This window comes from Arachis hypogaea, chromosome 3, assembly GCF_003086295.3.
Source record: "Arachis hypogaea cultivar Tifrunner chromosome 3, arahy.Tifrunner.gnm2.J5K5, whole genome shotgun sequence".
NCBI lineage: Eukaryota > Viridiplantae > Streptophyta > Magnoliopsida > Fabales > Fabaceae > Arachis > Arachis hypogaea.
Window position 1 is genome coordinate 96,450,050 of NC_092038.1, and position 10,306 is coordinate 96,460,355.

Consider the following 10,306-nt stretch of genomic DNA (forward strand, 5'->3'; position numbering starts at 1 on the left):
AAGCTTGATTTCCTTGCTCTGTAAAGAGGCTGGGGTGAAGATGGGAGTAGATGAGTTCATACCCATTGAACACCCAATCACCAAGAAGTCAATGGAAGGACAAGTGCAAGACAACTCCATCAAGAGGAGGGCGCAGGAATTCCTCCCTGAATTCCCAAGAATTGACTACTGGTCCAGCCTAGAAGCATCTATTAACAAGCTGCAAGAGACTATGGAGCAACTGAAGGAAGAACAGCAGAATCAGAACTGCATGCTCTGCAAATTGCTGAAGGAGCAAGAGAAGCAGGGGCGTGAAATCCAAGAACTGAAACGCCAAAAGTTCTCCTCTCAAGCTGAGGGAGCATCTACTTCTCAAAATCAAGGTTGTTGAGTCCTAACTCTGTGAAAACCTCTATCATTAGGAGCCTCTGTTTTTCGTTTTTTTTTATTTATTTCCTTGAGTTTTGTTTTTATTTTTCGTTTTTCTAGTCTCATTCTATATCTATTTTTGAGTCTTGTTTTAATTCATAATTAATAAAATTAAAGTTTATGCCTTAAAGTTATGAATGTCCTATGAATCCATCACCTCTCTTAAATGAAAAATGCTTTAACCACAAAAGAACAAGAAGTACAGGATTTCGAAACTTATCTCTGAAACTAGTTGAATTAGCTTGATGTGGTGACAATACTTTTTGTTTTCTGAATGAATGCTTGAACAGTGCATATGTCTCTTGAATTTGTTGTTTTTAAGAATGTTAAATTTGTTGGCTCTTGAAAGAATGAGGAGAAAGAGAACTGTTATTGAGGATCTGAAAAATCATCAAATTGATTCTTGAAGCAAGAAAAAGCAATATTCAAAAAAAAAAAATTTTCGAAAAAAAAAAGAAAGAGAGAAAGAAAAGAGAAGAAAAAAATATGAAGTTGTGATCCAAGGCAACAAGAGTGTGCTTAAGAACCCTGGACACCTCTAATTGGGGACTTTAGCAAAGCTGAGTCACAATCAAAAAAGGTTCACCCAATTATGTGTCTGTGGCATGTATGTATCCGGTGGTAATACTGGAAGACAGAGTGCTTTGGGCCACAGCCAAGACTCATATACTAGCTATGTTCAAGAATCATTATACTTAACTAGGAGAATCAATAACATTATCTGAGTTCTGAGTTCTCATAGATGCCAATCATTCTGAACTTCAAAAGATAGAGTGAGATGCCAAAACTGTTCGGAGGCAAAAAGCTACTAGTCCCGCTCATCTAATTGGAGCTATGTTTCCTTGATATTTTGGAGTCTATAGTATATTCTCTTCTTTTTATCCTCTTTTGATTTTCAGTTGCTTGGGGACAAGCAACAATTTAAGTTTGGTGTTGTGATGAGCGGATAATTTGTATGCTTTTTGGCATTGTTTTTAGTATGTTTTTAGTATGATCTAGTTAGTTTTTAGTGTATTTTTATTAGTTTTTAGCTAAAATTCACTTTTCTGGACTTTACTATGAGTTTGTGTGTTTTTCTGTGATTTCAGGTATTTTCTGGCTGAAATTGAGGGTCCTGAGCAAAAATCTGATTCCGAGACCAAAAAGGACTGCAGATGCTGTTGGATTCTGACCTCCCTGCACTCGAAGCGGATTTTCTGGAGCTACAGAAGCCCAATTGGCGCGCTCTCAACGGCATTGGAAAGTAGACATCCTGGGCTTTCCAGCAATATATAATAGTCCATACTTTGCCCAAGATTTGATGGCCCAAACCGGCGCTCAAAGTCACCTACAGAAATTCCAGCGTTAAACGCCGGAACTGGCATGAAATTTGGAGTTAAACGCTCAAACTGGCATAAGAACTGGCGTTTAACTCCAGAAAAGGTCTCTACACGAAATTCCTTCATTGCTCAGCCCAAGCACACACCAAGTGAGCCCGGAAGTGGATTTTTCTGTCATTTACTCATTTCTGTAAACCTTAGGATACTAGTTTACTACTTATAGGATCTTTTGACATTGTATCAGTACCTTATGCAACTTTTTGACAACCTTATGACATTGTACACGTTTTTCCACAGCATGAGTCTCTAAACCCCATGGTTGGGGGTGAGGAGCTCTGCTGTGTCTTGATGGATTAATGCAATTACTACTGTTTCTCATTCAATCATGCTTGCTTCCATTCTAAGATAATACTTGTTCTTAACCCGGATGAATGTGATGATCCGTGACAATCATCATCATTCTCAACCATGAATGTGTGATTGACAACCACCTCCGTTCTATCTTAGATTAAGTAGTTATCTCTTAGGTTCTTTAACCGGAATCTTCGTGGTATAAGCTAGACTGATGGCGGCATTCAAGAGAATCCGGAAGGTCTAAACCTTGTCTGTGGTATTCTGAGTAGGATTCAATGACTGAATGACTGTGACGTGCTTCAATCTCCTGAAGGCGGGGCGTTAGTGACAGACGCCAAAAGAATCACTGGATTCTACTCCGGTCTGATTGAGAATCGACAGATGGAATGCCGTGCCGTGACAGGGCATTAGGAATCGTTCCAATGAGAGGATGGGAGGTAGCCATTGACAACGGTGAAACCCTACATACAGCTTGCCATGGAAGGAGACTCGCGTGACTGAAGAAGAAGACAGTAGGAAAGCAAAGATTCAGAAGATGGAGCATCTCCAAACCTCAACCTATTCTCCATTACTGCAAAACAAGTAATCATTTCATGTTCTTTTGCTTTTCACAATCAATCCTGATAATTTCTGATATCCTGACTAAGATTTACAAGATAACCATAGCTTGCTTCAAGCCGACAATCTCTGTGGGATCGACCCTTGCTCACGCAAGGTATTACTTGGACGACCCAGTACACTTGCTGGTTAGTTGTGCGGGATTGCAAAAGTGTGATTGCAATTTCGTGCACCAACCATAAAACCTTATTTAAAATATTATACTACCAATTAAACTCAACTAACTAAACAAAACATGAAATTAAACTAATTCTACCAATATTTACAAAAGAGAAAAATGAAAAAAATTTACCATGGTGGGGTGTCTGCCACCTAGCACTTTTGTTTATTGTCCTTAAGTTGGACTTATGGGGGGCTCCTTTCATGGTGGCTTGTGCTTGAACTTATCTCGGAACATCCACCAATTCTTGGTTCTCCAATAAGCTCCATCATTCAAAATTAATAGCTACAAGCTTTGATGGAGTTCTACACACACCATGGGCTCCCAAAGTTGATCCTCATGTGTTCCCGGATCCCATATTTTGTTTTCACACCCATCTCCAAGTTGATTATCATTAGTCCATGTGGGTGGTGAACAAAATGAATTCTGAAAGAAATGACCAAACTTCATCCTAGACCTAAGCAATCTAGTTCTACACCAAACCTTGCAATTAAGCTTTGAGCATGCAACCATAATGAACCTAGAATGATGTTTCCAACCACTAACCATCTCCATTTTACTCTTAAAGCCACAAATATGTCTAAGTTGACCATCCATCTCAAGAAAACCATATTCAAGGGGAATAATAAGGCTTAAGTATAAGGAATTTACCCACTTGAATAAAAGAATGGATGGTGGTGGCTTGAGAGATATCTCCAATGTGCTAGCAAGCTTTACTTCCTTGTGTTCTTCCTTGGTTACCTCCACCTCTTCACAAACTTCTTCGCTTTCAATCCTTTGTTCATCATTTTCATCTAACTCTTCTCCATCACTCAAGTCATAAGTTGGAGGACGAGAGAAATCTACCTCCACATCACTTTCAAATTCATTGGGAGAAGGTTCTTCAAATTCAAATGATTCTTCACCAAGAAGATTAGATGCATGATCTTCATCACTAAGGGAACTCAATTCTTGCTTCACTCCCTCCAAGTCTTCGTTCAAAATTTGTTTTGGAGGTTGTATACATTCCTCCTCAACAACAAATTCAATCTTTTTGGAGGTATGTTCTATGATTTTAGCTTCCCATGGAGGTTCCGCATCTCCTAAGTCTTCAACAACTTCTTCCTCTTCTTCAATGATCATATGCTCCTCCAATTGCTCTAATACAAAATAACATTCCTCATTCTCCACCGGAGTTTCCAATCTCTCATTCATGTTATGCTCTTCATTTGATTCTCTACATGTAATCATGGGAGTTTTTTGAGTGTCCAGGCATCGAGAGGCTAAAGTGCTTACTACCTTAGTCATGGTAGCCACAAATTCTAGTGTCTCCTTTTGCATTTCTCTTTGCCCTTGAAGTATAAAGCCAAGGGTTTCATCCATTGAGGATTGGGGTGGATAAGAGGGTTCATTGTCTTGGAGAGAGGGTTCATAATAGGAAGGTGGTTCTTCTTGGTGAGGATATGGTGGTGGTGTGTATTGAGGTGGTTCTTGGGAGTATTGATATTGGAATGGTGGTTCCATGTATAGCTCATGTGGTTCAAAAGGTGGTTGATATGGTGGAAATGGGTGAAGGTCATATGGAGGTGTTTGGTGAAAAGGGGCTTGTGAGTATGGTTGAGGATCATGTTGAAGAGTGGGTTCATATGCATATGGTGGTGGTTCTTGAAAGTCACAAGGAGATTCACCATAGCCATTGGATTGGTATGCATCATAAAATGGCTCTTCTTCATAGTGCATTGGTGGAGGTTGTTGCCATGAGGATTGATCATATGCATATGGCTCCACCCACCTTTGATTGTCCCATCCTTGATACATCTCTTCATTGTAATCTCCACTTCCTACAACATAGTTGTAATCACACTCATAGCTAAAGTGAGAATTCATGATGAAAAGAGAAAATAAAGACAAAAGCTAATAAGAAATAGTGAAACAAAGTCCTAAAACTAGAAAAAACTAACAAGCAATCCAAAAATCAAGTTGTTCACAGTATTCACATATATACAATAACCAATAACATAACATTGTTGTAATCCCCCAGCAATGGCGCCAAATTGATGATTGGATTTTTGATGGTATGGAATTTCTCAAATGAAATCTCGTCGAAGTATAGTTTCTAAACCAAGCAATAATCCATTCATACAAAAGATTGTTTGTCATTGAAACAAACCCCTAAAATTAATAAACCGAAGAATTTAAACCTCGGGTCGTTCTCCCAAGGAATTGCAATAAAGTGCTCTTGTTGTTTGTTATGAGATGTATTTTGGGGTTTTTGAGATAATAGACAAGAAATGTAAATTGCAAAAGAAATAGACTAACAACTAACAAAGCTCTTGACAAGATATGAGAATTAGAAATCCTATCCTAGTTATCCTTATCAATTGTGATGAGAATTGTGTATTGCTCCCACTTAGTTAACCTCTAACCATAGAGGAAAGTCAAGTGGATGAATCAATTTGATTCCTCAAGTCCTAATCAATTCCTAAAGGAGAGACTAGCTTTAGAGGCATTCAAATCAATTAGCAACTTCTAATTATCAATCAACAAAGGAATTAGATAACTCAAGAGTCACTAATTACTCAACCAAGGCCAAGAAGAAGAAAATCTATACTAAAATCCAACCAAGAATTTCATCAAACACTTGGAAGGCACAAAAGAGAAGTATAGTAAATTGACAACAACAATGAAATCTAACAACTATTATTGCAAAGAATTAATAACAACAATCAAAAGAAGCACAATTATTATGAATTACCTTGAATTGAATGGAAAGAAAATAGAAGAGACAAGAGTAGATCTACAACAAAACATAAAAGCATCATAAAGGAAATTACAACAAAAGAATAGAAGAAGAATGAATGTAACAACAAGGAGTTGAAAGGTAGAAGTAGATGGGAGCAAAGATTAATCTAGATCTAAGAACTAAACCTAATCCTAATCCTAATCCTAAAGAGAAGTGAGAGCTTCTCTCTCTAAAACTAACTCTAAACTAATCCTAATGAGTGTGAATGATGGAATCCCCCTTTGCTCTTCAATCCTTGGGTTTAAATAGCATTTTTGGCGCCAAAGTTGGTTGGGAATGGGCCCCACAACCCTTCTGAATTTGCTGGCTACGTTTTCATTAAAAAGTCATATACCAGCACCGACGCGTATGCGCATAGCACGCATACGCGTCCATGGGGTAATTCGCAAGGTGCGCGTAAGCGCCTGGTGCACGCACGCATCCATGGGCGAGTTCAATTCTTTGGCTTTTCATGATCTTCTCCACTTTGTATGATTTCCTTTCACTCCTTTGATCATTCCCTAGCCTTTTCAACCTGAAATCACTTTACAAACACATCAAGGCATCTAGTGGAATCAAAGGTGACTTAAATTTAGCTAATTAAGGACCTAGAAAGCATGTTTTCACACTTAAGCACAAATTGGGAGACAATCATGAAACCATGCTATTTCATTGAATAAATGTGGGTAAAATGTCATAAAATTCCTTAAATTCAACACAAGATAAACTCTACAAATGGGGTTTATCAAGCAACTATGTTGCTCGCACAATTCCCAGGGTTTGGGGTTGTATACGAACCCAACATTCTCATGGCAAGTTGAGCACCATTGTTTGCACTATAGTTCTCCCCTATATTGTGAGGTTCAGCCATGTTTATGTCTGAAGCTTTGTCAACCTCTTATATCACTCTTTTGTTTCTTGCTTGCTTCCTTAGCCTCTAAAAAGTTCGCTCAATTTCTGAATCAAAGATGAGAGGTTTCTCTTCTTGAATTTCTTGCATAAACATAAAGATAACAAAAGGAAAAGAAGATTGAAATTCCCTCTGTGAAAATGATGGAAACATCAAGCGAGCAATAACACAAACAGTTAAGTGATTAAAGAAAAGAAAGAAATAAAAGCAAATAAATTGACTAGAACAAAAAGGAAAAGGTACCTAATCTATATAATCAATGAACCAATAGTTTGTCAATTAAAATTAATCTCCGGCAACGGCGCCCAAAACGCTGATAGCATGAAATTAGAATTCTATGCTTAACTCATCGGCAAGTGCATCGAGTTGCATCAAGTAATACCATGGTGAGTGGGTTATCGTTCCCATGAGGATTAATAGATTAAGTAAGCAATGATCAGTTTATTATTCTAGTTAGACGATTCAAATTTGGATGATGAACAATTGGTAATATAAGTTGGACTTTAAATGACTTGATAAAGAAGTAAATGAAAGCAATAAATGACTTGAATGTAAATGATGGGAATGTAAATAAATGGAAGTTAAATTGCAAGGATGTAAATAACTGGAATGTAAATGGCAATAATTAAAGTGAATAAAAGCAATAGTAAAGTGGAAAGCAAAGAATCAATGTAAATGCATCAATTAAAGACAATTATAAAGCAAGATAAGAAGATAACGATGGGAAGAACAATAGGGTAGAGAGATGTTGAGTTCTCAGGATCAATAGCTCTCATTTCCACTTCAATCATGTAATCATTGATCTCTTGGCAAATCATAAGTAATTCAATTCTAATTCCTTGGTAATTCAATTTTTCTTGACTTGATCAATTGCCAATTCCTTGATCAATTGCTCATGAGAAGAGATGAAGTATATTTTCTAACTTATCACCACACAATTTTTCAAGATCTAGATAGGATTGATTCAATATCACATATTGAATCCAAATCCAAAATCATGAGAATTGAGAGAAAAAGTTTTCAAGCTTTATTTCATGAATTCACTTTTCTAAGTGATCATAAAAACCAATTTAGATATAAATTATCTTCCAATAGATTTAGATACTTGATGAAGAACGAAGACTCTTTCTAAAGAAACAAGTGAAAGATGAATTAAAGTTGAAGAATCAATTACATTAATCCATTAAAATTCAATTTCCCACAATGAAGAGAGGATTAACTACGCATAGGTCAATGAATTACAAAATGGGTATGAGAATGTGAAAGAAGTAGAAAGTGAAGTAAATGGAATGTGTCACCATTTACAAAGGTTCCCTAGATCTCTATTTATAATATATCCTAAACTACAAATTCAAATAAAATTCAAATTTCCATCAAATGCACTTCCAAACTAACTATCACTAATGATCTTTATTGCTTCTATTGGATCCAAGCCTTGTGAGTTGTTGTTTTGATGGTTGTGGGCTTGATTAGTTGGATTTGATGAGCACTAGATATGACTTAAAACTCACGTGCTTGAGAGTGCATGGTTTGGCATATTAGGTACTCATTTAGAAGCCCAATTGAAGCTCAAAAATCTTGCTCCAAATGAAGTCCTGAAAGTATTCGTTGTTAGTGATGTGTGAGTCTCCATACATGGCGTTAAAGACATTGTTCTAAGCTTTGTTTTAGCTTGACTCTTGAAGGCGTCTGATGGGAGAGACGCTTCATTGTTGTGGTGTTTTGGACGCCATATTGTTACACAAATCTTGCTCCAGGGAGTGGTGCTGGAAATGCAAAATTGGTGAAGAAGGATGGCATCTAAGATGCCACATTGTTGCCAAAAATTTGCCTCAAGGGAATGGCATCAGAGATGCCAATATGGGTGAAGAAGGATGGTGTCTAAGATACCACATTGTTGCCAAAAATTGGCCTCCATGGAATAGCATTGGAGACACCAATATAGGGTAAAGGATGGCATTTAAGATGCCACATTGAAGGTCCTTGGGAGTGTGATGATTGGTGTTGGAGACTCCATAAAGGATGGAATTGGAGATGCCATTTTCGAGCTCCAATTTATGCCCCCTAGAGCTTGCACTATTTGACTTGTTTATCCTCAAAAAGTGGCTTGGGAAAAATCCATTCTTGATCCTCTAGAATGTTACTCTAGCAGTGTTGCTTAAGTGAGTCTTCTATTGATGCTTTTATTGTTTCTTTTTCTATCATTTCCTACAAAAATTCATTAACTCAGAGAAATCAAAGTAGTATTCAAATTAAGCACTAAAACACTTCATAATTGAGCATAATTCATTGACTTTCTATATGAAATAACATAGAAAAACTACTCATGATGCACATGCATCACAACACCAAACTTGAAACTTTGCTTGTCTTCAAGCAAATAAAGAATCATGTAAATCAACTTTGAGGATTTAATCTTGACAATCCAGGGTGTGAAGATTAGCAATTCTTAATGTTCTTGGTTAGCTGTTTCACTATGCATGCATCAATCACAAAAGAATTCTAAATGTTTAAGGTTTCTATCTTGAACACATCATGAAATCCTTTCTAATATTCCCACCTTGAAGAAAGCTTATTGTCTTTCTCTTTTCTTTCTTAGCTTAGCTTGTTGGGTACTTTGCACCATGAGTTTAACTTTGACTCTAAGTGCTTTGTTTTTAAGTTTTACCACTTCATACATAATCACCACAACCATGTGACTAAAGGACTCTTTGACCCTTATATTTGTCTCTTTCTGTTCTTTCTAGTCATTAATGCTCATATCCTTGAGATTGAGGGAGTGTTTTGCACTTTTGAGCCTAGCCTTGACTATAAGTGTTTTGTTTTCAAGTTTTTACTTGATACATAACACCACAAGCACTTGACTAGTAGTTAGTCATTGGACAGCCTTCAGCTTTTCTTTCTTTCCCCCTTTTTACTTAATCATTGATTAGTGACTTTCACTTCTTCAAGGTTCTAAATAATTTGTAAAGATTTTATAAGGTTTCTCTTGACTAAAACCTCAAACAATCAAGTTCAAATGTGTTGAGCAAAATAGTTATTTTAGCCTTCCAAAAAATCATATGCTCATGCTAGTTTCTCCTTTAAGTACCCCAGTGAAGATTAAAATTTATAGTGTTGTATGCCAACACCAAACTTGTTCTATGCAATCATATACCAAAATATTTGAAAGTTGAACAAGTATAGCAAGAAATTTAGTTACAAACTATTGGTTTCTCTCCCAACAAGTACTCTTTTAACGTCATTAGCTTGACAGTTGATCCTTACTAAGTTGGTGATGGATCATAATGCTTCAGATTCTCCCTTCTCACTACAATCTTCCATCTAGTGTTCTCTTTGATGATCTCTATATTCTCAAGAGAAAGGATCTTGTTTACTTTATAGTGTCCACACACATTTGGAGATGGCTCCAATGGATGGTAAGTGAGCATCACTTTGTCTCCTGGTGAGAAGTCACTTGTGGGGATTTTCTTATCTCTCCAATGCTTGGGCCTCTTCAGGTTCTTCTTTTCCACCTTAGGTAGTGGTTCACACTTAACACCAAACTTGGGCTCAATATCAGGGGGCTCTTGTTGGTTGCCAAAAATAGAAGCTTTGGTTGCAAATTCTTGTCAGCTCCTTTGGTGTCTTCAGCTTTTTGTTGCACTTCTATTTCTACTTTTCCTTTTAAACATGGAAGTGGAGTTTCTGAAGGTGATTCGTTAGGTACTTCCTTCAAATTTAGATCCATGGACTTAACCTTCATGCAATTGTTCATTCCACTTGAATGGGGCATG